This window comes from Triticum aestivum, chromosome 5D (assembly GCF_018294505.1).
Source record: "Triticum aestivum cultivar Chinese Spring chromosome 5D, IWGSC CS RefSeq v2.1, whole genome shotgun sequence".
NCBI classification, from domain to species: Eukaryota; Viridiplantae; Streptophyta; class Magnoliopsida; order Poales; family Poaceae; genus Triticum; species Triticum aestivum.
The window spans coordinates 286,689,066-286,713,984 of record NC_057808.1 but is presented as its reverse complement, the minus strand read 5'-3'; positions in this window follow the sequence as shown (position 1 = coordinate 286,713,984).

The window sequence follows — 24,919 nt, the reverse complement described above, 5'->3', positions numbered from 1 at the left end:
AATCACCTAATACCTGCACAAACAATCAAACAACTTGCACCCAATGCGATAAAGGGGTAGTCAATCCCTTCACGGTTACTTGCAAAAGTGAGATCTAATAGAGATAGATAAATGGTAAAGTAAATATTTTTGGCATTTTTGGTTTATAGATCGGAAAGTAAAAGATTGCAAAAATAGTAGATCGGGAACTAATATTATGGAAAATAGACCCGGGGGCCATAGGTTTCACTAGTGGCTTCTCTCAAGATAGCAAATAATACGGTGGGTGAACAAATTACTGCCGAGCAATTGATAGAAATGCGCAAAGTTATGACGATATCTAAGGCAATGATCATGAATATAGGCATCACGTCCATGTCAAGTAGACCAAAATGATTCTACATCTATGTGACGCCCTCGATTCAATCATACACTAATCATACACGCAAATGTGTACGATCAAGATCAAGGACTCACGGGAAGATATCACAACACAACTCTAGACACAAATTAAAATAATACAAGCTTTATATTACAAGCCAGGGGCCTCGAGGGCTCGAATACATAAGCTCGAAAACACAAGAGTCAGCGGAAGCAACAATATCTGAGTACATACATAAGTTAGACAAGTTTGCCTTAAGAAGGCTAGCACAAAAGCAACATCGATCGAAAAGGCAAGGCCTCCTGCCTGGGAGCCTCCTAACGACTCCTGGTCGGCGGCGGCCGCCACGTAGTAGTAGGCACCCTCAGTGTAGTAGTAGTCATCGGTGGTGACATCTGGCTCCTAGACTTCGTCATCTGGTTGCGTCATCCGAGAAGAATGGAAAAGGGGGAAAAGAGGGAGCAAAGCAACCGTGAGTACTCATCCAAAGTACTCGCAAGCAAGGATCTACACTACATATGCATCGGTGTCAATGAAAGGGGTAGTATATGTGGACTGAACTGCAGAATGCCAGAAGAGAAGGGGAAAGCCTAGCCTATCGAAGACTAGCATCTTCAAGCGTCTTGCATCATCAGAAGAGATAAGAGTAGCATAAAGTAAAGTAGTAGTAGTGTTATCAACCTCGGCCAGAGATCCTTTCTTGACTCCCTGCGAGAAAGCAATCCCAGAGCCATACTATCCAGTTATCACCTCAAGTATCCAGTTCTAGTTGTATCGATCGGGATACAGCTCCAAGTGTCCGTTACCGTAGGACAGGCTATCGATAGATGTTTTCTTCCCTGCAGGGGTGCACCAACTTACCCACCACGCTCGCTTAACTCTGGCCGGACACACTTTACTGGGTCATGCCCGGCCTCGGCCAAACAATACACCGCAACCCGACCTAGGCTTAATAGAGAGGTCAGCACGCCGGACTAAACCTATGCCCCCAAGGGTCATGGGCTGTCGGATCTCGGGTTCCAGCAAAACCATTAAGGTTCGAACTCTGGGGTGCGCGCGAAGATCTCTCCCTCACAGATCACGCCCTCACTCGCTTCGCGATCTCTAAGCTAGCTCGACGAACTCACAACACAAGGGACACAAGATTTATACTGGTTCGGGCCACCGTTGTGGTGTAATACCCTACTCCAGTGTGGTGGTGGTGGATTGCCTCTCGGGCTGAGGATGAACAGTACAAGGGGAAGAACAGCCTCCTGAGGAGAGGTGTTCTTGTGCTCGGTGAAATTGAGGGTGTGAGGGGAATGCTCTCTTTTTCGCCCCCCTCCTACTGCGGTGGCTAGTCCTATTTATAGAGGCCCTGGTCCTCTTCCCAAATATTGAGCGGGAAGGGATCCCACAACGGCCATTTTGAAAGAGGACAACTAGTACAGCTTATCCTGACAAAAGTAGTCTTCGCCTGCTAAAGGCTCTGGTGGTGACGCCGTCTTGGGCTCCACGGTGACCCCCGTCCTGCCGTTCTGCTGGTCTTGGTCTCATTGCACCGATAGGGAAACCTTTGCTTGACGCCTCGGAACTCCTCGCCTGTGCTTGCCTCCTTAGCACCAAAGAGGAAACAAGGACACTGTGCGCGCTGGCGCCCGCCTGGTCTCGATCGCCATGGCTCACGTCACGAGAACCTCGTGAGGCTTGCCTTGCCTTGATCTCTCCGCCCCTCGCGAGCCAGCCTGGTGAGGCCGCTCCCGAGGAAGTCTTGTGTCGTCCGCCTCATGAGGCTTGGCCCCTCGCGAGGGTCTTGAAAGCTTGTTGGTGAAGATGGGCCATACGGGCCCGCTCGCAGAGCCACACCATGGGCCGCAGGCAGGCAAGTCTGGGGACCCCCATTCCTAGAACACCGACAGTAGCCCCCAGGCCCAAGGCGCCTCGGGCTTGGCTTCAAGGCGAAGCCAAAGGGCAAGTGCGGAGCGCTGCGGGCCCCAACAGCCTACGGCCTTGGTCGACGCATGGCGGTTCATTGGATGCAGGCGTCTCCGCTTCCCCATGCTGCCTCGGCAACTGCCCGACTTGACAAGTCCCTGCGACATGCAAGGAAAAACCATCATTACCTGTGATCGTGGGGGGCGCTGGTTGGCCTTCTCCTGCTATAAATGGGGAGGGGGGCAGAGCCCCCGCCGCCCATCTCCTTCCATCCCGCTCGCTTCTTCTCCCTTGCTTCATTGCCGCCACCAATGGCGCCCATCCGAAGGTTCTCTGCTGCGGAGAAAGGAAAGACTCCCCTCGACGGGCCAGGGCCGCTTTCGCCTGAAGAAGCAGGCGGCTCATCGCCGCACGCGGCGGCGATGCAGGGGGGACGAGGCTGGTGCAAGCGGCCTCCTCCTGGGTATCCGTTACCCTTGTAAGCCAAGCCGTGGCGAGGAGAGGCGACGAGGTGGCGGCAGCGCGCCGTGGCCAGTCGCCGTCGCGGTCCGCGTCGCTGCCCTAGTATGTGGACGCCCGCGCGAGCTTGTGCGTGGTCATGCCGAGCCTGGATCCGCTTCATTTTTTTTCTGCCGAGCTGCCGCGAGGACTGTCGGCATTCTGGGAACGGGGGTCCCCAGACTTGCCTGCCTGCGGCCCACGGCGTGGCTAAGCCAGCAGGCCGTACGGCCCATCTTCATCAACAAGGCATCCAAGACCCTCGCGAGGGGCCAAGCCTCGCGAGGCGGACGACGCAAGACCTCCTCAGGAGTGGCCTAGCCAGGCAGGCTCACGAGGAGCGGAGATATCAAGGCGGGGCAAACCTCACGAGGCTCTCGTGACGTGAGCCATGACGATCGGCACCAGCGGGCGCCAGGCAGGCGCCGGCGCGCGCATCGTCCTTGTTTCCTCTTTGGTGCTAAGGAGGCAAGCGCAGGCGAGGAGTACCGAGGCATCAGGCAAAGGTTGCCATATCAGTGCAACGAGACCAAGACCAGAAGGACGGCAGGACGGAGGTCATCATGGAGCCCAAGACGGCGTCACCACTAGAGCCTTTCGCAGGCGAAGACCACTTTTGTCAGGATAGCTTGTACTAGTTGTCCCCCTTCAAATTTGCCCGCCGTTGTTGGCTCCCTTCCGGCTCAATATTTGGGGAGAGGACTAGGGCCTATATAAGTAGAACTAGCCACCACAGTAGGGGCATCTCAGCTTGATCTAATGTGATCGAGAGCCTACCCTAGCCACAAGAACACCTCAGCCTCAGGAGGCTATTCTTCCCCTTGTATTGTTCATCATCAGCCCAAGAGGCAATCCACCACCGCCACACTGGAGTAGGGTATTACACCACAACGGTGGCCCGAACCAGTATAAATCTCGTGTCTTTTTGTGTTGCGAGTTCGTCCACGAGATCTTAGTGAGCTAGGGCGTGGATCGGTAGGAGGGAAAGACTTCGCGCGCACCCCAGAGTTCGAACCTTAAGGGTTTTGCCGGAACCCCACATCCGACATTTGGCGCGCCAGGTAGGGGTGCGCCATAGCTTCCCTTCCGTTGATTCGTCGCTCCGTCGCTCCATCGTCTCCATGGCGGACGCTCGCCGCGCTCGAGCTAAGCGCCGGGCTGCCCTCACCGCCCGCGTTGCTCAGACGGCTCCCGTCGGTGGGCCACCTCGTCGTTCTCCGTCTCCCGCCGCCAATGCTGCCACCGGCCCGGCGGGGAACGAGCAACTGGCGTCCTCGCTGCATCCATCGGTGCGGTAGGACGGCCGCACCGCCACTCCGTCGCTGACCCCGGCCGGTTCTTCGTCTCATGCACGCCGCGCTCCCATGGAGGCGCGGGCCGCGCTCCTCGCGGCGAACGAGCTCCTGCGCTACCGCCCTGTTGACGACCTCTACGAGGAGTGGCTCGACCGCATCGCCGAGCTCGTCCGCGCCACAGGGGGCTCCCCGGCGCCGTCCCTCTCTCTGCCTCACCCTCCGCCAGCCACAGGCGACGTGGCTCATGGCGCGCCTCCACAACCTTTGCCCCAAGACCGCGCCTTGGCGTCAAGGCGCGCGGCTCCACGGCGTGATCCGCCACGTCCGGTGCCCGTGCGCGAAGAGGGAAGCTGCCAAGAAATCCCTCGGCCGCGAGAAGCTGCACCTGTGCTCCCCGCGCCGCCTCGTCAAGACTGCGCGCCGCCTGCGGTGGCGCCGCGCGGACCTCATCATGACCAAGCTCCACCTCCGTGGCTGGCCCCGACAACCACGGCCTGCTGCCGTTCCTTCACCCTCGAGCTGCGTAGCGTCGCCTGGCCAGGCAAGTTCAAGCCGGATCTGCCTCCCCGCTACGACGGCACCTCCGATCTCGCGGTGTTCCTGCAGCTCTACGAGCTGAGCATCAAAGCGGCCAACGGCGACGAGAAGGTCATGGCGAATTGGTTCCCTATGGCTCTCAAGGATGGTGCCCGCTCCTGGCTCCTGAACCTACAGCACGGCTTGATCTCCTCCTCTGATGAGATGCGCGTCTGCTTCGTCGCCAACTTCCAGGGCACCCGCGACCGCCCGCCGGCGCAGGGTGACCTGCGCCGCATCAAACAACAGCCAGGGGAGACCCTCCAGAAGTACATCCAGTGCTTCAACAACACTCGCCTCAAGATCCCCAAGGTCACGGACAAGGCCATCATCTCTACATTCTCAGATGGCGTCCGTGACGTCAAGATGAAGGAAGAGCTCGCTATCCATGAGGAGCCGTGCACATCTCAGGAGCTGTTCAACCTGGCGACCAAGTGCGCAAGAGCTGAGGAGGGGCGCCTCTCCCTCCTCGAGCTGCCAGCCGCGGGCACAGAGGAGAGGAAAGCCAAGGCCAAGGACGTGAAGCACAAGGAAGCGGCAGTGCTCGCAGCGGAGCCCGACACCAAGCGGGGCAGAGATCAGCCCGAGTCATCCAAGAACAGCCGACCGTTTTGCGCCTTCCACAATCTGAACACCCACAACACCAGTGACTGTCAAGAGCTCAGAGCCATCCGCGAAGGACGTTTCGGTCGACGCCCCGAGCGTAGCGACCGGGGCTACGGCCGTGGAGGAGGACGTGGAGGCGGACGCTGGGACGACCGTGGCCCGCGCCAGGAGTGGCGCGACAGGCCTCGTGAGGACCGCTGGCAGGACCATCCTCGCGAGGGCGCCTGGAGGGACCAGCCTCGTGAGGATCGCCCCCAGGCAACGCCGGTCTTCCCCCGCTGCCGCCACCAAGAAGGAACGACGATCACCATCAGGATGAGGGGGCTGGGGGCTTCCAGGAGCCGCGTGCAATCTCCTGCATCTTGGGCGGCGCCCAGGCCCCAGCCACTCAATGCATCTTCAAACAGTTCGCTCGTGAAGTGAACACGGTGCTCCCCAAGCTCGAGGCCACGCGCCCACTCAGGTGCTCCCAATGCGCCATCACTTTCAACTCGGCAGATCAGCTCAAGTGCGCAGCCACCGCTGGCGCTCTCCCGATGCTTTGTTCACCGGTCATCAGCAATGTGCAAGTTACCAAGACCCTCATCGACGAAGGCGCAGGGCTCAACGTCCTGTCCGTCGACATGTTCGACAACCTCCAAGTGCCATATGAGCAGCTTCAGCCTACCAAGCCTTTCTCAGGAGTGACCGACGGCTCCACCACACCGATAGGGCAGGTCCGCCTGCGTGTCACCTTCGGGGAGCGCAAGAACTACCGCACCGAGCTCATCGACTTTGACATCGCACACATCCGCCTGCCATACAACGCCATCCTTGGGTATCCAGCCCTGGCCAAGTTCATGGCAGTCACCCATCACGGCTACAACGTCCTCAAGATGCCGGGAAGCGGCGGAATCATCACGGTCCCATGTGAAGAGAGAGAGATGCGGTGTGCTCCCTCGAGCGCACCTTCCAAGCTACAGCAATCAACGACCCCGACCGCAAAAGCGAGGGCCATCCTGAGGCCCTCCCCAAGAAGAAGAAGCAGCTGCGCCGGGCAGGATCTTAGGAGGGCAGCGACGCGGCTGGAGCCTCATCAGGATCAGCGCCCGCTTCAGGTGCGCCTCCCTCCATCGCATAGGAAGGCGCGCCCGGTGCCCTCCTCGGGCAGGGCTCGGGGGCTCTCTTCTGGAGGGCCTCAGACCTTGCCAACCTCACGAGAGAGGCGCTTGGGCACCACTTGGAGGCGTGCTTCACATCACGTTTCCCTCAGGAGAACATAGGGCAAGGAGTGCCCACCACTCAGGAGTTCATCACCAAGACCACTCAGGAATTGCAAGACGCAAGAGCCATGCGCGGCGACAGCCGCTCACGAGGCGCAGCTCCCCATCCAGGCGAGGATGCTGGGCTGCGTGTCTGCATCGACGTCCCAGGGCTCAACAGGGCCGCATCTCAGGAGCGTTTCTGGCCTTCGCATGTGGGCCATTGCGAGGACCCGCCACACAGCTAAGTTCGCATGCCCTTCAGCTTGCCGAGCGTGGCGTTAGCCTAGCAGTGCAACATGCGGCGTGTCCTGGCGGCTCAGGAGGCCAGGTACCACGCCGTCCTGGAAGAAATGGAGACGGTCTTCAAGGAACCTCCCGAGCCCCCAGAGCCTCCCGAGGCTCAGGGCCCCGGTGGCTCGTGAAGAGTCATTCCTTCGACGCACGCCTTCAGCTGCACCAACTCTACTTCGTCTACAGAACCAGGTGACATCTTCCAAGCTCGTTTAGCTGGGAGCGCCCCTCGGGCTGCATTATTCCCAGGCCACATGGGTCCGTCCCTGTGGCATGTATCCCTTTTGCTTATGTCTTTAGCTTACCTTGCTGGGGGCGCCCCTCGGGCTGCATCATCCCCAAGCCGCTCGGGCCGGACCCAGTGGCATGTATCTTCCTGCATTTACCCAAGCTGATTTGCCTTCCATGCTTAACCTGCCTACGGTTATCACCTGCTCGATCGTCGCCTCCCACGGGGCCTCCTCACATTGGCACGGCGCTGGTGCATGGGTCCGTCCCTGCCACGTCGACAAACCTGAGCGGTCGAGCTCTGGCTCGCGGCACGCCCCGCGCACGTCACCTCACCAGGCCCTCAGTGCCCTCGCCTCTTCGCGGAACAACCAGCGGCAGGCTGGCAGCTATAACGGCAAACCGTGTTTCTTCTTGTGCCTGTTCACAGGGATCCCATGGGGAGGATAGCAGGCGGCACCGCGAGTCTCCTTTTCTCTCGTGCAATTCGCTTGTGCGTTGAAAGGGGGGCTCCTGAGCATCGCGACTCAGGAGCTCTTACTGGCTCTCCAGCCCTCACCCCCTGGCCTTGACCACGGCATCGCGACCTGGCATACCAGCGGCGGCTGAGCTCGCTCGAGGGCCGGGACCTGAGGACGTAGAGCACTAAGGAGAGCATGGGAGGAGGGAAACTCGTATGGGCCGGCCTAGCTATGCCGCACAAGCTGGCGCGCAGGCCTAGCGCACCACCAGGAATCGCCACGAAATCGACAAGATAAGTCCCGCTCTCGGATCGGCTAAATGTTGGGGCCTAAGGGTCACCCTCGCCGCAGCCCCGTTGCGGCCACGTCAACTCCCTTTCTTGCCTTACCATGGCTGCTTGAGCGCTAAGGGGGACCTCCTGAGCATCGCGCCTCAGGGGCTCTTACTGGACCTCGGGCCACACACCTCCTGGCCTTGACCACGACACGCGACCTGGCATACCGGCGACGACTGTAGCCTGCCTGGGGACCGGGACCTGTCAGCGTAGAGCAACAAGCTATCGCGAGGGAAGAAAGGGGGGACCGAGCCTTAACAGGGACATGCGTTCACCAAATTTTTGTAACATGGAAGATGAGCGCAAAAGTCATTACAGACCCTTTACACGCCCCCATGGGGTACTTCATGGTTCTTTGCAGGGAACAAAAGCTAGAACTAAGAGGGATCCTATCTACACCCTCCCGCGGCGGACGCCATCACCAACAGTGGGCCACGGGAGGCCGGCGCCAACCCCATCCAGATCAGCATGGCGACGGCCGGACGCCGCGGCTCTACTCCGAGCGCGGCGAGAGATCGGGGGCACGTAGCTATCGTCGCTTGTCTCCGGAGTCTCATAGAGCTCAGGAGAGCTACTGGACTCCCAAGGGCTGCTGCTGCTGGAGTGGCCGCGAGCGGAGCGTGCGTCAGCCTGACGCTCCTCTCCGGAGCAGCACTCCAGGCGGCGGCCCTCCGCATCAAAGACCTTGAAGAAGAGCGTGGAGGCGCCATCGTACTCGAAGTGGATCGCGAGGGCGCCCCTCACACGGCAGACCCGCGCGACCTCGCCCAGCCGCGAGTCATGAAGATCTTCCCGGTGGGGACCGCTTCGATCTCTGCTCCGGTCGCTGGAGCGTCGCAGTCGGCGTGCTGCAACCAGAGCTCGAGAGGCCCCCTCAGCGGCATCACGTCGGAGAACAAATGCGGGAAGCGGATCCAAGAGCTTGGAGGCATCGGCGCCCATAGCACAAGCTCGCGCGAGGAGTCCGCGGCGTGGATTCCAGGGGCGATAGCGCGTGTCGCCGTGGCGCTGCGACCACGGGCGCGGCGCGGGTGACGCCGCTCCTCGCTCCGTCCTCCTGACCCCTCGGCTCGGGCATACAAGGGTAGTGGATACCCTGGAGGAGGCCGCTCGCACCAAGGCCTCGTCACCACCTGCATCGCCGCTTCATCACGGCAGTGGACCGACCTCTTCTTCGGCGGAGGCGGCCCCGGATCATCGCGCGGGGCCTTTCCCTTCTCTTCAGCGGAGAACCTTCTGATAGGCGCCATTGCTACTGGCGGTGGAGCGAGGAGGAAGAAGCAAACAAGCAAGGAAGAGATGGGCGACGGGGGCTCCGCCCCCCTCCCCATTTATAGCAAAAGAAGGCCAACCGGCGCCTCCCACGATCGCAGGTAATGATGGTTTTCCTTGCATGTCGCAGGGACTTGTCAAGTCGTGCAGTTGCCAAGGCAGCGTGGGGAAGCGGAGACGCCCACGTCCAATCAACCGCCATGCGTCAACTGAGGCCACAGGCTCTTGGGGCCCGCGGCGCTCCGTACTTGACCCTTGGCTTCGCCGCGAAGCCAAGCCCGAGCGCACCTTGGGCCCGGGGGCTACTTTCGGCGTTCTGGGAACGGGGGTCCCCAGACTTGCCTGCCTGCGGCCCACGGCGTGGCTAAGTCAGCGGGCCGTACGACCCATCTTCATCAACAAGGCATCCAAGACCCTCGCGAGGGGCCAAGCCTCGCGAGGCGGACGGCGCAAGACCTCCTCAGGAGTGGCCTAGCCAGGCAGGCTCACGAGGAGCGGAGATATCAAGGCGGGGCAAACTTCACGAGGCTCTCGTGACGTGAGCCATGATGATCGGCACCAAGCGGCGCCAGGCGGGCGCCAGTGCGCGCAGCGTCCTTGTTTCCTCTTTGGTGCTAAGGAGGCAAGCGCAGGCGAGGAGTACCGAGGCATCAGGCAAAGGTTGCCATATCGGTGCAACGAGACCAAGACCAGAAGGACGGCAGGACGGAGGTCATCGTGGAGCCCAAGACGGCGTCACCACCAGAGCCTTTCGCAGGCGAAGACCACTTTTGTCAGGATAGCTTGTACTAGTTGTCCCCCTTCAAATTTGCCCGCCGTTGTTGGCTCCCTTCCCGCTCAAGATTTGGGGAGAGGACCAGGGCCTATATAAGTAGAACTAGCCACCACAGTAGGGGCATCTCAGCTTGATCTGATCTGATCGAGGGCCTACCCTAGCCACAAGAACACCTCAGCCTCAGGAGGCTATTCTTCCCCTTGTATTGTTCATCATCAGCCCAAGAGGCAATCCACCACCGCCACACTGGAGTAGGGTATTACACCACAACGGTGGCCCGAACCAGTATAAATCTCGTGTCTTTTTGTGTTGCGAGTTCGCCGAGTTCGTCCACGTGATCTTAGTGAGCTAGGGCGTGGATCGGTAGGAGGGAAAGACTTCGCGCGCACCCCAGAGTTCGAACCTTAAGGGTTTGCCGGAACCCGTGATCCAACATTTGGCGCGCCAGGTAGGGGTGCGCCGAAGCTTCCCGTCCGATGCTCCGCATCACGTCGCTTCATCGACTCCATGGTGGACGCACGCCGCGCCCGCGCCGAGCGCCGGGCTGCCCTCGGCACTCGCGTTGCTCAGACGGCCCCTGTCGGCGGGCCACCTCGTCGCTCTCTGTCGCCTGCCGCCAACGCCGCCACTGGCCCAGCGGGGAACGAGCAGCAAGCGTCCTCGCTGCACCCCTCGGTGCAGCGGGACGGCCAAACCGCCACTCCATCGCCGACTCCCGCTGGTTCGTCGTCCCACGCTTGTCGCGCTCCCATGGATGCACGGGCCACGCTCCTCGTGGCGCACGAGCTCCTGCGCTACTGCCCGGTCGACGACCTCTACGAGGACTGGCTCGATCACATTGCCGAGCTTGTCCGCGCCGCAGGGCCCCCCCTGCGCTGTCCCTCTCACTGCCTCGCCCTTCGCTTGCTACGGGCGACGTAGCTCACGGAGCGCCTCCACCACCTCTGCACCAAGACGGCGCCCTGGCGCCAAGGCGTGCGGCTCCGCGGCATGACCCACCTCGTCCGGCGCCCGCATGTGAAGAAAGAAGCTGTCAAGAAGTCCCTCGATCGCAAGAGAACGCTCCGTCACTCCTCCCACCACAGCGCCAGGATCGTTTGCCACGGCAAGGCCCCACGCCGCTCGCCGTAGCGGTGCGCGGGCGTCAAGACCAAGCTCCACCTCCAAGACGGCCCCCGGTGACCACAGCCGGCTGTCGCGCCTTCACCCCCGAGCTGCGTAGCGTCGCCTGGCCGGGCAAGTTCAAGCCAGATCTGCCTCCTCGCTACCACGGCACCCCCGACCCCGCGGAATTCCTGCAGCTCTACGAGCTGAGCATCGAGGCGGCCAACGGGGACGAGAAAGTCATGGCGAACTAGTTCCCTATGGCGCTCAAAGACGGCACCCATTCGTGGCTCCTGAACCTGCCTCCAGGCTCGATCTCCTCCTGGGACAAGATGCGCGAATGCTTCGTCACCAACTTCCAGGGCACTCGCGACCGCCCCCCGGCTGCGGGTGACCTGCGTTGCGTCAAGCAACAACGTTCGTCTCAAGATCCCCAAGGTGACGGACGAGGCCATCATCTCCGCGTTCTCTGATGGCGTCCGTGACGTCAAGATGAAGGAGGAGCTCGCTATCCACGAGGAGCTATGCACGTCCCTAGAGCTGTTCTACCTGGCGACCAAGTGTGCAAGAGCTGAGGAAAGGCGCCTCTCCCTCCTTGAGCTCCTGGCTGCAGACCCGAAGGAGAAGAAAGCCAAGGCAAGGACGTGAAGTGCAAGGGAGCAGCCGTGCTCGCGGCGGAACCAGACACCAAGCACGGCAGAGACTAGCCCGAGTCATCCAAGAGCAGCCGACCGTTCTGCGCCTTCCATAACCTGCATACCCACAACACCAGCAACTGTCAAGAGCTCAAAGCCATTCGAGAAGGACGCTTCGTTCGACGCCCCGAGTGCAACGACCGGGGCTACGGCCGAGGAGGAGGACGTGGTGGCGGACGCTGGGACGACTGTGGCTCGCGCCAGGAGTGGCGCGACCGGCCTCGTGAGGACCGCTGGCAGGATCAGCCTCGCGAGGGCGCCTGGAGGATCAGCCCCGTGAGGATCGTCCTCAAGGAAACGCCGGTCTTCCTCCACTACCGCCGCTGCCAAGAAAGAATGACGACCATCATCAAGACGAGGGGGCTGGGGGCTTCTAGGAGCCACGTGCTATCGCCTGCATCTTGGGCGGAACTCAAGCCCCAGCCTTGCAGCGTATCTCCAAACAGTTTGCTCGTGAAGTGAACGCGGTCCTCCCCAAGCTCGAGGCCACACGCTCGCTCATGTAGTCCAAGTGCGCCATCACCTTCTGTGCGGCAGATCAGCTCAAGTGCGCGGCTACAGCAGGCGCCCTCCCGATGCTTTCTCCCCAGTCATCAGCAACGTGCAAGTCACCAAGACCCTCATTGACGGCGGCGCAGGGCTCAACGTCCTTTCCGTCGACACGTTCGACAACCTCCAAGTGCCATATGATCAGCTTCAGCCCACCAAACCTTTCTCAGGAATGACCGACGGCTCCACTACCCCAATCGGGCAGGTCCGCCTTCCCGTCAGCTTCGGAGAATGCAAGAACTACCGCACTGAGCTCATTGACTTCGACGTCGCGCACATCCGTCTGCCGTACAATGCCATCCTCGGGTATGCAGCCCTGGCCAAGTTCATGGTGGTGACCCATCATGGCTACAATGTCCTCAAGATGCCGGGAAGCGGCAGAATCATCACGGTCCCATGCGAAGAAAGAGATGCGGTGTGCTCCCTTGAGCGTGCCTTTCAAGCTGCAGCAATCGACAACCCGACAGCAAGGGCGAGTGCCCTCCTGAGGCCACCCCAAGAAGAAGAAGCAGTTGTGCCGTGCAGGACCTTAGGAGGGTGGCGTCGCAACTGGAACCTCGTCAGGATCAGCGCCCGCGCCAGGGGCGCCTCCCTCCATCGCATAGGAAGGCGCGCCCGGCGCCCTTCTCGGGCAGGGCTCGGGGGCTCTCTTCTGGAGGGCCTCAGACCTTGCCAACATCACGAGGAAGGCGCTCGGGCACCACTTGGAGGCGTGCTTCACGACACGTTTCCCTCAGGAGAACACAGGGCGATGAGCGCCCACCGCTCAAGAGTTCATCACCGGACCACTCAGGAACTGCAAGATGCAAGGGCCATGCGCGGCGGCCGCCGCTCACCAGGCGCAGCTCCCCATCCAGGCGAGGATGCCGGGCTGCGCGTCTGCATCGACGTCCCAGGGCTCAACAGGGCCGCATCTCAGGAGCCCTTCTGGCCTTCACTAGTGGGCCGCTGCGAGGGTCCACCGCACAACTACGTTCGCATGCCTTTTGGCCTGCCGAGCGTGTCGTCTACCTATCAGCGCAACTTGCGGCGTGTCCTGGCAGCTCAGGAGGCCAGGCATCACATCGTCCAGACGGTGATGGAGACGATCCTCAGGGAACCACCTGGACCCCCAGAGCCTCCCGAGGCTCAGGGCCCTGGTGGCTCGTGAGGAGCAATTCCTTCGCCACGTACCTTCAGCTGCCCCGACAACCCTTCATCGACAGAACCAGGTGACATTTTCCAAGCTTGTTTAGTCGGGAGTGCCCCACGAGCTGCATCATTCCCAGGCCGTGTGGGTTCGTCCCTATGGCATGTACCCCTTTTTCTTATGTCTTTAGCTTACCTTGCTGGGGGCGCCCCTCGGGCTACATCATCCCCAAGCCGCTCGGGCCTGACCCAGTGGCATGTTTCCCCCCGCATTTACTTGAGCTAGTTTGCTTTCCATGCTTAACCTATCTATGACTATTACCTGCTCGATCGTCACCCATCATGGGAGCCGCGCGCCGGCCATCTTTCTTCGGGATCCGTCGCGTGAGTAGGCTAGGCACGGTGTCTGTGCTCGGGCCCGTCCCTACAGTGTTGATAAATCCAACGGCTGAGCTCTGTCTGGCGGGCCGGCCCCGTTCACGTCACCTCGTGGGGCCATTGGTGCTTGGCCCCCTCACGCGATAACCTCAGGAGATTCGTTCGGTGCAGGTTGTCTGACCACCTCGTAGGACCAGCACAGCGAACAAGAACCAAGACAAGGCGCAACCCGCCTTGAGGTAGGGCCTTGTGAGTCCCGCGCTGGCTCACGAGTGCCCAGATACACCTCGTCTAGCCCTACCGTGCAAGCCACATGTCAGGGCGGGGCTGTACATGCCCCGGGGGCTCTCTGCAGTAGGGAGCCCCCTCCCACGCACAAGTGGAAGCACCATGCTCCGTGCTGGCCGTTGCCACTGTCGAGGAGCGGCTATGCCCGTGCACAAGCGGAAGCACTATGCTCCGCGCTGGTGATAAACAACTGAGGGCGGCCCCACGGCCGTATCAACCTCAGGGAGCCCAGAGCTCAGTGTCCGGCCTCACCGCAATGCCTCCCCTCGGGAGAATCACGCGAGGGGGCTGGGCACGGGGGCTGCGCTCGGGTCACGCCCAAGCATACGCCACCCAAGCCAGGTCCCTCGGACCTGGTCGTCGCACGCCCCTCTCGAGCCGAGCCTCGGCGAGGGCAGGTATGGAGATTGTTTGCACGTCAAGGGGGACTCCTGAGCATCGCGACGCAGGAGCCTAACTGGTCACGTAGCCCCTCACTCCTTGGTCCGTCCTAGTCTCCGGTCAGCCCAACGGCGGTCGAGGTATGCGCGGGGCCGGGCTCTGCCGATGCAGAACACAAACCAAATAGGAGGAAAATCGCAAAATCTCAAAGCAAATATTACAAGCCATATCGTTCTCCCAAATACCAAGGACGAGTTTAAACGCCTCCACGAGGCATGATACATGTTGCAGGGATAAAATAGGGAAGCAGCCGCAAGCAAGTCACCCCTGGACACCACCATCACCCATAGAAGGTGCTCCTCCCTTGGTAGCGTCGCCTTCACTTGCACCGCCAGATGGAGCCGCAGGATCGGTGGCATCGCCGGTCGAGGGCGCGAGGACGAAGCCGCGGAACTTCTTCAGCAGGGCCTCCACTTGACCTTTCATAGTTGTGGCAGCAGCCATGCAGTGTTCATCAGCTACAGGCTCCAGCAGCTCGTCAAGACGAGCACTGGGGTCGTGAAGGTACAGATGGCTGAAGACATGCGTCAGTGCAGCTGAAGAAAGGACACGAGCCTCTGCCTCAGCCATGGGACCGATGCCCTCCACGACTTCCTCAAGCGCCTTCACCAAGTGGGGAAGCAGCTGAGCAGGGCCATCCTCGTCGGTGGTTAGCGGCTTCTCCAAGCCCTTCTCGTATAGTGACTTCAGCGCCAAGCTGGACCTCTCCTCAAGAAGCAAGAAGGCCACGCGGTCTTCAGCCAGGACCTTTGCCTTGGCGTCAAGATCGGCCTCCTTCGCCTTCGCCTTCCGCTCCAACTCCTCCAGCCGGCTGCGCTCCGCGGCCTGCGCCTTCGCCAGCTCTCCCAGCTCGGCATCGCAGCCCTTGATGGCGCCCTCCCGGTCCCTCATCTCCTCCTCCTTCGCCTGGCGGCTACGTGCTTCTTCTGCGCGCTGGTCGCGCAGGCTCTTCAGCTTGTCCTCCAGCTCTCGGCAGTGGTCGTGGGCGGCCTCGGTGTCCTTCAGCGCCGCCTCGCGATCGGCCGCAGCTTTGGCGGCGGCCTGCTTCTCCTTCTCGGAGGCTGCCGCGGCCTGGCTCAGCGACGCTCAAACCGCCGAGTCAGAGTGAAGCCAGCCAGAGGCCAGCTCCAGGCGCCCGGCTACCAGGCGCGGGTCCGCGCCCAGGAGATCTTCCCGCAGCTGGGGCATCCCCGAAAGGACGCGCTCCAAGGCAGCAGAGGAGGCAGAATAACCTGAGAACAATGGCGTGACAGGAGAAGGAGGTGACGCCGTCACCAGAGCCTGGGACATCAAGGGCTCCTGAGCCTTTGGGACCTCATCAGCCAAGCCAGGCACTAGCACTTCCGGAGCCAGCGGGGCCACGGGGGCTGACTCCTCCCGACGATGCTCCTCTTGGCCTCGCGAGGGCGAGCGGGCTGGGGAGGTGCAAGTGCCGTCGCCTCCTTTCTCCGTAGAGGGGGCGCGGCCGCTGTATCCTCCTTCCTTTTCTTCGCCGAAGGCATCGGCCTGATCAACCAAGGGTGAACGTCAGAAAATAGCAAGTACGAGCAGGAACGAGGCGAAGCTCAAAGCGCTTACTGATCCACCGCGACATAGTCCACCTTCCACTTGGGGAGCCTAAAACCCGAAAGCTTCGGAGCCTGAGGAGTGGGCACACGGGCTCCGGGAGCAAAAGACAGCGCAGCAGAAGGGCCAGAGGTAGCTCCAGGCGGTGTCGAAGCGGAGGCAGCACCCCGAGAAACCAGGGACGACCTGCCCCTCGTCGGGATAATGGGCAGCTCTCCCTCCTCCTGGCGGGCCTCGACCTCGGCGTCGTCAGGCAGGGCGCGGAGGATGTTAGCTTTGCTCAAGGGGGAAGTTTCCCCAATCTCCTCGGGGGTCGCCTCCGAGTCCACCTCTTCTTCTTCCTTCCCAGGAGACTCGTCAGAAGACAGCTCCACCAGCTTCGGCGCCGCAGGGGCCCCAGTAGGCGCCGGCGGCACCAGTCCGCGCCTGTTGAAGGTATGCCTGGCGGCCACGACCTAGTCCCAGTCCGTGCGGCAGAATAGAGGAACAAAGGCGCTCGGAGGGTACTCTTGGTTTTCCCCGACCAAGAGGCGCAAAACTACAAACGGCTCGTCGTCGGGCAAGGCCTTCGGGCTCAGGCGAATCTTGTCTTCTTCATCTCCAAGCCTCCACAAGGGGCGTGCGCGCGCCTGAAGAGGAGCAATGCGCAGCGTCAAGAATTCCCTCAGGAGCATGGTCCCTGTCACTTTGGCCGCCCTCGCGTTGTCCGGCTTCAGGTCGGCCTTCATCTGCTCCAACACCGACGACGCCCGCTCGTCAGTAAGCTCTGCACGAGACCACCCCTTGTCGGACTGGGGCATTTTCGTCGGCAGCACCAAGCGCGAGTGGACACACTTGGCGCCCATCATGACCCATTTGGCCCTGAGGTTGTCGGCCTTCTTCTCGGTGTTCGAGATCAAGTTGGCCTTGCCGGCCGCAATGAAATTGGTGCACCCGGAGATATGGCCCTCGCTGACACGACGGAAGAAGAAGTGGCGCAGGAGAGCCACGGATGGCATCATGCCCAGATACGCCTCACAATAGTAGGCGAAGATGGACAGGAGAAGGATGGAGTTGGGATGAAGATGCAGCGCCTGCAGCCTGTAATGGCTGAGGACCTCATAGAAGAAGTCAGAGAAGGAGGAACCAACCCGGCGGCGATACTGCTCGTGAAGAAGGGGAAGAACGTGCTCCCCTCGGGCTCCGGCACGTCGGAGGCGACCCGGAGCTCCGTCTTCCCCCTCTCATTGCTCTCCCCCGCCATCAGCAAGCACGTGGCGGCTAGGTTCTTCTCCGAGACATTGGGCGTGTTGAGAGCAGGTTCGTACCAAGCCGGCGACGCGGAGGGCTTGACCTTGCGCAGTGCCATTAGTCGCTGGTGCAGGAGAAGACGGAAGCAGATCTGAGGATTTTGGAAGCAGGGCGCAAGAAAGGGGATCTGAGCAAGGCGAAAAGAGAAGCAATGAAGGAAAGCACTGTCTGCACCAGCCTTTTGTCAAGTCGGGCAGCTGCCGAGGCAGCGTGGGGAAGCGGGGACGCCCACGTCCAATCAACCGCCACGCGTCGACCAAGGCCGCAGGCTTTTGGGGCCCGCGGCGCTCCACACTTGACCTTTGGCTTCGCCTCGAAGCCAAGCCAAAGCGCACCTTGGGCTCGGGGGCTACTGTCGGCGTTCTGGGAATAGGGGTCCCCAGACTTGCCTGCGTGCAGCCCACGGCATGGCTGTGCTAGTAGGCCTTTACGGCCCATCTTCATCAACAAGGCATCCAAGACCCTCGCGAGGGGCCAAGCCTCGCGAGGCGGACGACACAAGACCTCCTCAGGAGCGGCCTCACCAGGTTGGCTCGCGAGGGGCGGAGAGATCAAGGCAAGGCAAACCTCGCAAGGTTCTCGTGACGTGAGCCATGACGATCGAGACCAGGCGGGCGCCAGTGCGCAGTGTCCTTGTTTCCCCTTTGGTGCTAAGGAAGCAAGCGCAGGCGCAGAGTACCGAGGCATCAAGCAAAGGTTTCCATATCGGTGCAACGATACCAAGACCAGTAGGACGGCAAGATGGAGGTCACCATGGAGCCCAAGGCGGCGTCACCACCAGAGCCTTTTGCAGGCGAAGACCGCTTTTGTCAGGATAAGCTATACTAGTTGTCCCCTTTCAAATTGGCCGTTGTTGGCTCCCTTCCCGCTCAATATTTGGGAAGAGGACCAGGGCCTATATAAGTAGAACCAGCCACCACTGTAGGAGACACCTAGTTCGGGGCTCACAAGCAAGCCCGAGCTGAGCGAATCCACACACACGAGTTCGCCAAGCACAAGAACTCCTCAACCTGAGGAGGTTGTTCTTCCCATTGTACTATTCACCATCAGCCCAAGAGGCAATCCACCACCACCACACTAGAGTAGGGTATTACACCACAACGGTGGCCTAAACCAGTATAAATCTTGTGTCTCTTGTGTTGTGAGTTTGTCGAGTTTGTCCGCGAGATCTTAGCAAGCTAGGGCGTGGATCGGTAGGAGGGAAAGAACTTCGCGTGCACCCCAGAGTTCGAACCTTAAGGGTTTTGCCGGAACCCGTGATCTGACAGGATCTGTTCTCGCTCAATATTTGGGAAGAGGACCAGGGCCTCTATAAATAGTACTAGCCACCGCCGTAGGAGGGGGACGAAAAAGAGAGCATTCCCCTCACACCCTCAAGTTCACCAAGCACAAGAACACCTCTCCTCAGGAGGTTGTTCTTCCCCTTGTATTGTTCATCCTCAATCCGAGAGGCAATGCACCACCACACTGGAGTCGGGCATTACACCACAACGGTGGCCCGAACCAGTATAATTCTTGTGTCCCTTGTATTGCGAGTTCGTCGAGCTAGCTTAGAGACCGCGAAGCGAGTGAGGGCGTGATCTGTGAGGGAGAGATCTTCGCACGCACCCCAGAGTTCGAACCTTAAGGGTTTTGCCGGAACCCGAGATCCGACAAGTCCTTCCTCCCGGGGAATGCACTTCAATTTCACACCGTTCGGTCTTTTTCTGTACAGGACGTCGTCGACGAACTGATACATGGCAGACCGACGGGCTACTTTCTCTGCTTCTTCCTGCTCCTCAGGAAGTTCCCCTGTCTAGAGGAACCGGACGGTATGTTGTACCCATGCCGGAGCCTGGGGCTTGACGGCAAGAACTAAAGGCATTTCCTCCGCCATGGGAGCGGCTGTCTCTACGGCCAGGGCTCGACGCCCTGCCGGAGTTGGTTGCCCCATGTGTAACGCCCACGATGCGGCTATATCTCCCACGTGTCGAGGCACGACTTAGAGGCATAACCGCATTGTAGGTTTTGTCACAAGAAGGGTCATCTTCACACAATCCCATGTAATGAACAAGAATGGGATAAAGAGAGTTGGCTTACAATCGCCACTTCACACAATACATAAATAAATTCATACATCATCCAAACTACACACATAGACCAACTACGGTCAAATCCAAATGGAAAGAAGATAACCCCAAATGCTAGATCCCCGATTGTCCCAACTGGGCTCCACTACTGATCATCAGGAAACGAAACATAGTAACGACCAAGTTCCTCGTCGAACTCCCACTTGAGCTCGGTTGCGTCACCTGCACTGGTATCGTCGGCACCTGCAACTGTTTTGGTAGAATCTGTGAGTCACAAGGACTCAGCAATCTCACACCCGCGAGATCAAGACTATTTAAGCTTATAGGAAGGATGAGGTAATGAGGTGGAGCTGCAGCAAGCACTAAGCATATATGGTGGCTAACATACGCAAATAAGAGCGAGAAGAGGAGCAACGCAACGGTCGCGAAGCTAGAACTGATCAAGAAGTGACCCTGAAACTACTTACGTTCATGCATAACTCAAACCATGTTCACTTCCCAGACTCCGCCGAAAAGAGACCATCACGGCTACACACGGGGTTGATGTATTTTGATTAAGTCAAGTGTCAAGTTCTCTACAACCGGACATTAACAAATTCCCATCTGCCACATAACCGCGGGCACGGCTTTAGAAAGATAATACCCTGCAGGGGTGTCCCAACTTAGCCCATCACAAGCTCTCACGGTCAACAAAGGATATTCCTTCTCCCGGAAAGACCCGATCAGTCTCGGAATCCCGGTTTACAAGACATTTCGACAATGGTAAAACAAGACCAGCAAAGCCGCCCGATGTGCCGACAAATCCCGATAGGAGCTGCACAAATCTCGTTCTTAGGGCAACACCGGATGAGACTAGCTACGAGTAAAACCAGTCCTCAAGTTTCCCCAAGGTGGCCCCGCAGGCAGCTCAGTTCAGACCAACACTTGAAGGAGCACTGGCCCGGGGAGGGGGGGGGTTAAATAAAGATGACCCTCGGGCTCGCGAGAACCCAAGGGAAAAAGGCTTCGGTGGCAAATGGTAAAACCAAGGTTGGGCCTTGCTGGCGGAGTTTTATTCAAGGTGAACTGTCAAGGGGGTCCCATAAATCACCCAACCGCGTAAGGAACGCAAAATCAAGGAACATAACACCGGTATGACGGAAACTAGGGTGGCAAGAGTGGAACAAAAGACCAGCATGAGGCCGAGCCTTCCATCCTTTACCAAATATATAGATGCATTAATTAAATAAGAGATATTGTGATATGCCAAAATAACCATGTTCCAACATGGAACCAACTTCAACTTCACCTACAACTAGCAACGCTATAAGAAGGGCTGAGAAAAAGAGGTAACTTAGCCAAACAACGGTTTGCTAGGAAAGGTGGGTTAGAGGCTTGACATGGCAATATGGGAGGCATGATATAGCAAGTGGTCGGTAGCGCGGCATAGTAATAGAACGAACAACTAGCAAGCAAAGATAGAAGTGATTTCGAGGGTATGGTCATCTTGCCTGCAAGGTTCTCAGAGCTGTCGAAAGCTTGATCCTCGTAAGCATTCTCAACAGGTTCCTCGTAAGCGTTCTCGTCTCCCGGCTCTACCCAAAGCAAGAACACACGCAAAGGACCAACAATCAATCACGGGAAATGCACAAGCAACATGATGCAATACATGGCATGACATGCGAGATGTGATATGCAATGCATATGCGTGCTCCGGAAGGGAAAAAATGAACAAGGCATCAACTTGGCAAACCAAGTATGCCGCTGGAAGATGAGATGATTTCGGTTGAAATCGATATAAGGATCACCGGAATCAGATGCACGGTTTGCAAATGACAAGCAAAACAAGGATGGCACAATTCTACGATTAACAGCACGATGCCACTTAGTATGCAACAAGAAGCTAAGCTACTGCACTCCAACATAACAACAAAGCATATGACGGTGATGTACTCAAGATGCTTGACAAAACATGAACACTGAGCTACGGCTAAATCACACCAGAGAAGGTTCAAACAAGCATGGCCAGAAATAACATCAGGAAGCAATGTTTAGAGCAAGCAAACAGCATGCTACAGGAACCTATCATAGCAAATCAAGGCATGGTATCAATCTACTAAATGCGTAGAACAAAAGTCCCATACTAATCATGAGCCAAAAAGGCACAGAAGATATGATGGCACCTATATAAACATAGCAAGTTTTATTACCAGATTCAGACTTAGCAGAAAACAGAGCATGACATTAACAGAATTATGAAGGCATCTTTGCGAGCTCGATTCACTCATCACAAAGCATTGCATGACAAAGCAAGCATACCAACAGCTAGATGACCTGTTCATGAAGCTACTCATGGCAAGAGCAAGTTCATAGCATGCAAGGATCAACTACAACAACCTTGGCAAAATTGATTAACATGTAAACAATCTGCCAGGAACATTTTATAGCGAAAGTAGAGCAAGAAAATGACATGCTAGGTCACTCCATAATTGCAATAAGTGGCATGGATGGATAGAGCATAACCATATGTTCAAAACATCCTTACTGAAGTATCTCAAAATAATCATGGATCTCACTGTAGCTACATGGATACATGGCATCAAAATAACAGCAGGGAAAAGACTTAGCAAAATGCAAAGAGATATGACATGATGAACAGGGCATAAAAATATCAGAGAGCTCCGGGACTTAATGAAATTTCACCTCCGCGAAAGTCAACGCGGGACGAGATAGTTCCGGGACGGAGTGGATCGGGACGCGGGGAGGCTGTTTGGTTCGAGGAATGGGTGGATCTCGTCCACCCCGACGGGATCTCGCCGGAGATGGTGCGGTGGTGGCTGGAGTTGGCCGGGGAAGACGCCGGTGAGGTAGCTCTGGGGCGGATCCGGCCGGATCTCGCCGGACCCGGGCGCGGACGACGAGGAGGCGGCGCTGGGCGGCGAGGAAGGGGCCGGCGCGGCGGGGTTAGCCGGAGGCGCGGGCGGCGGCAACCGCGGGTGCGGGTGGTGGCGACCGGGCCCAGAGGGCCCCGCGCGGGCTCGCGGGCCGGCGGCGGTGGGAAGCGGCGACGTGCCACGTGGCAGCACGGGAGTGGTGCGGAGGTGGTGGAGGACGCGTTCGGCGTCGCCCGGACGTGTCCGGCGGCGCAAGGGGAGCGGTGGCTAGGGTTTGGACTGCGAAAATTCGGGGGGATGCACATATTTATAGGTAGAGGGAGGTAGGAGACTCCAAATGAGGTGTAGTTTTCGCCCACACGATCGTGATCCAATGACGGAGAGCATGGAGGGGGTTTAGATGGGTTATTGGGCTGTCTTGGAGGGGTGTTGGGCTGCAACACACAAGAGGCCTTTGCGGTTACCCGGTTGACCGTTGGAGCATCAAATGGCCTCCAAATGGAATGAAACTTGATAGGTGGTCTACCGATGGTGTACCAAGGCCACTTGGCAAACCTCAGTCTATTCCGAGAACGTTTAACACCCGCTCACGAAAAGAGACAAGAGGGGCGCGCCGGTGCATGTGGGAGTGTCGGATTGCAAAACGGACAACGGGGAAAATGCTCGGATGCAAGAGACGAACACGTATGCAAATGAGATGCACATGATGACATGATATGAAATGCATGACATGAACAAAATGCAAAACGAAAGACAAAAACCCAACCATGGAGGAAATATCATAACACATAGCCAAAAATGGCAAGAGTTGGAGTTACAAATATGGAAAGTCACATCCGGGGTGTTACAACACTCCACCACTACAAGAGGATGTCGTCCCGAGATCTAGGACTGAAAGAACTCCGGATATTCAGAACGGAGGTTGTTGAGGATATAAACCTTAGAGTCACCCACCAGGAGGGGCCGGGTTACTCATAATGGTCATCGCATGAAGCCCGGCGCCAAGCTTGAAGACGGCGGGCCAAAGATGGGCTTAAGACCCGGAGATGGCTTAAGGCCCGTAGTTACAACCGCCATTATGGTAGAACTTGTAGTGTAAGACAAGAATAGTTGAGAGTCCGAGCCGGACACTCTTATGAGCCGGCCGGGACTCTCAGAGCTGCTGGGCGTCAACCTCTCTATATAAAGGGACGACCCGGCGGCGGTTTAGGGACAAGTAAGATCTCATCGAAAGCCAGGCATAGCAATCAAGCTCCCTGGTCATCGAAACCATAAGCAATACCACCTCAACTGGACGTAGGCTTTTACCTTCACCGTAAGGGGCCGAACCAGTATAACCCCCGTGTTCCTTGTCCCATTTAACCCCTTTAAGCTTCCTAGTTGCGATGGCTCCACGACTAAGTCCTGGCACGAGGACATCTGCCGTGACAATTCCACGACAGTTGGCGCCCACCGTGGGGCCAGCGCATGGTGGATTTGAGTTCTTGAAGGGCAGCTTCGAAGGGCTCAAGGGATACGCTGTGGGCCGGATGACCAAGAGTCGTCGCGGCAAGCTCTACATCGACGATGCAAACTGGGGCCCCGACGCAGGCTCAATTGAGTACGGGTACCGGGTCCCCTTCGGCGGAATTCATGTCTTCATTGGCAAGATTGGTGAGCCGGGCCCTGAGCCGGATCTCTGCGCCGATCTCATCGAGACGGCTCAGCGCGCACGACCCGCCCGGGCCCTACCTGCCTTGAAGCATGCTTTTGTGGGATGTGTCCATGGAGGGCTCTCTGATGGATCTGGATCTGGTGATGGGACGACCGCCGGCTCTGACGGCGAGTCGTCCACAGATGAGTCAAACTCGTTGTATCAACTTCAAGATGGCAGGCTTAGTGGTTGTTCCGATGGCTACAGTATTCCGGACCCTTTTGAGCCGTCGAGCCGGGTTGGAATCTTCATGGCCAGTGCACAGCCTGTTCAAAACCCTGCCGCTGGGTCAGGAAACCCGGTACCCTCGCCGGCTCAAGTGCTGATGGATCTCACGGACAAGATGACGGCCCTGTTGACCGCCACGGTTGACCCGGCGGATCAAGCTCAGCATGACGCGGAGGTGGCGTAGTTAAAGTTAGATCTAGTGAAAGCCAAGGAGGATCTGGCGGCGGAAGGGATCAGGATGGCTGCGGAGAGGGCGGCTCTCGACGCCCAGACTCAGTTGATTCAGGCGCAGTCCTTCCGGCTCACGATGGATCAGAACGCGTCCAATGAGGTCATTAGAAGGAGGCGTCAAAAGGCCCAATCTCGACTCCCTCCTGTCTACGATCCTCGAAACCTCTTCAACACGCCAGGTGCAGGGTCTAGTAACCCGCCAGAGATCGTAGTGCCCGGGGCTGGGACACCTATCCAGCCACAAGTGATGGGGCCTCCCCGGGTGAACCCTACCCCGCCTCAGTACGTGCCAATACCACCGGGTCACTATGCCAACCCGCTGGAAAACATGGTCGCCGCGGCGGCACGGCTGGCGGCTCTCCCAATTGATGGCGACTCTCCAACGGCGGTTGAAACCCGCCGGGTCAGGGAGCTCCTTCAGACAGCTCTGGCGCAGCAAGAGGCGTACTCTTACAGCCAGGACAGGATCCATTCGACCCCTCGTCCAGGCCGGAGCCCGAGTTATAGCAGACACATGGTTTCAGCGACCG